Here is a 2,500-nt window from a genome sequence, read left to right on the forward strand (position 1 = left end):
CAATAGAGAAAAACCCAGATGACGAATGGAATACGGAACTTGGTGCTTGAATGTTGTAATGTTACAATGAAAAGCAATACTGATATATTTCTTTTTATCTAATTGGTATCGAAAAAGTTTCGTGGTGTTACGTTATACTGATTTTTCTTTAGATTTTAGGTGGAAAGATTTGGTTGTATTTAATTACTAAATTTAGTGTAAAATACATTGAACTGACGATTAGTGATTTTAATTAGGTTTATCAATTTAGTTATATATTAGGTTGTGATTTTGTTTCATAATATTTTGACTGCAAAATATTGGTGTCACAACTAATCTTTGAATTAGCATTTAAGTATTATTGAAAGTAAAACTATGGGTTATAACAATTAAATGCGTACAGTGCGTATGTGCATAGATAATGAATATAGTGGAATTTAAGATGTGCGCTTGAATCTAGTCCACAGTACTCCAAAGCCCACTCTCTCTCTCTCTCTCTCTCTCTCTCTCTCTCTCTCTCTCTCTCTCTCTCTCTCTCTCTCTCTCTCATAAGGACGAGGATCAATCCCACCACTATACGAACAATATTTAGGCATTAAAACAGCAAATAGCTACTTCTCAAGAATAAATGAATGATTGATAATTGTCAGGCATCCTAATATTCTGATCCTGATTGGATTAGGATTAACTAAAAATTAGTAACTTAAACAAACAAGTATAAAACAAATAAATTGCTCGTTATTACACATTTAAGATTGTAATTTATATACCTTTAAAAATGATTAAGAAGACCAGCTTCCAATATGAACTTCAGAAAAGGCACTTTTTTTTTTCTTTTTTTTTTTTTTTTTTGTCATGGTTTATTGAAACCAAATCAAACACGCAGACTAGATATCAGGACCTGGAAGAGATCCACCATCATGACCATCAATTCGTCACAGATCTCAAGCATGGGATCATTGATACCTCTACTATCATTGATTGTAATGGGAACATGACAAGGTATCAAGCCCCTTCTTGATATGCTTCTTGCAACAAGTGGTGCCAATATAAAATTATAAATGATTAAAAAAAAAATTCAATTTCTACTCCTCATTTTTTAATAGTTTTTCCGAGGATTTCCTTTGTAATATTTTTAATAGTACAAAAACGTTTGTGGACACTTTGTACATCTTGCGTGTAGTGTGCTTTACTGGGTAGCAACGATGGTAGGGAAATTTATTGGGAGAACAATTTAATCTCAGGAAGACTTTGTCATGTGTCAGCACGTACTTATATTTATTTTCATGTTAACGTATTCTATAGTCTTTATTTCAACAATGTAATTTCATATTTCTTCTGGGAAGAGCACTAATTTTTCTCTGGATATCGATGTGTTTTCAGTTCACTCCGTATTTTGTAAATGACACTCATCATATAAGCGAGCTGACTCGACTAGGGTCATCATACAGTTGAAAAAGGAGACAAGTCATAGAAAGTTTACGCATGTATTAGTATGAACACTATGAGTCGATTCTCAGAATATAATATGCAAGTCAATTAGACAACTATATATTAATACATTTACAGACTTCAGTCTTTGGAAGCATACTGGTATTTCCTACAAAGTGTAAGAGCATATATTCATAGACATTCTCCTATCAATCATAAATGCGTTACCATTCTAAAAGGAAATTGTACATTCCCTTTTCAATTCAGCTAAGCAGATAGACACAGTTTCTAAGACAGTTATAAATTCTCTTCCCATTCACTATTACTCTCTTCCATCCGTCTTTGTTTTCAACCAAAGTCGCTGAACTTGTCTCTGTCACATTCAGTTTACTGGTCTGTCAGTTCCCTTTGCGATCTCTATTCTCTTGCAACTCTACCCACCATTTATGCTTTCATGATTTCTTTGAGCAAGTGTGCTGACATGTTTGCTTGTTTCTGCATCTCAAGACGCCAGATTTTACGTGGATACATTTTAGAGGCTTCCAGAACTTCTTTAACAAAGATACTTTTTAAAGAGGCTTCCAGAACTTCTTTGACAAAGATACTTTTTAAAGAGGCTTCCAGAACTTCTTTAACAAAGATACTTTTTAAAAAGGCTTCCAGAACTTCTTTAACAAAGATACTTTTTAAAGAGGCTTCCAGAACTTCTTTGACAAAGATACTTTTTAAAGAGGCTTCCAGAACTTCTTTAACAAATACTTTTTAAAAAGGCTTCCAGAACTTCTTTGACAAAGATACTTTCTAAAGGCTTCCAGAACTTCTTTAACAAAGATACTTTTTAAAGAGGCTTTCAGAATTTCTTTAACAAAGATACTTTTTAAAAAGGCTTTCATAACTTCTTTAACAAAGATACTTTTTAAAGAGGCTTTCAGATCTTCTTTAACAAGATACTTTTTAAAGAGGCTTTCAGAACTTATTTAACAAAGATACTTTTTAAATAGGCTTTCAGAACTTCTTTAACAAGATACTTTTTAAAGAGGCTTCCAGAACTTCTTTAACAAATATACTCTTTAAAGAGGCTTCCAGAACT

This window comes from Palaemon carinicauda, chromosome 20, assembly GCF_036898095.1.
Source record: "Palaemon carinicauda isolate YSFRI2023 chromosome 20, ASM3689809v2, whole genome shotgun sequence".
Taxonomy (NCBI): domain Eukaryota; kingdom Metazoa; phylum Arthropoda; class Malacostraca; order Decapoda; family Palaemonidae; genus Palaemon; species Palaemon carinicauda.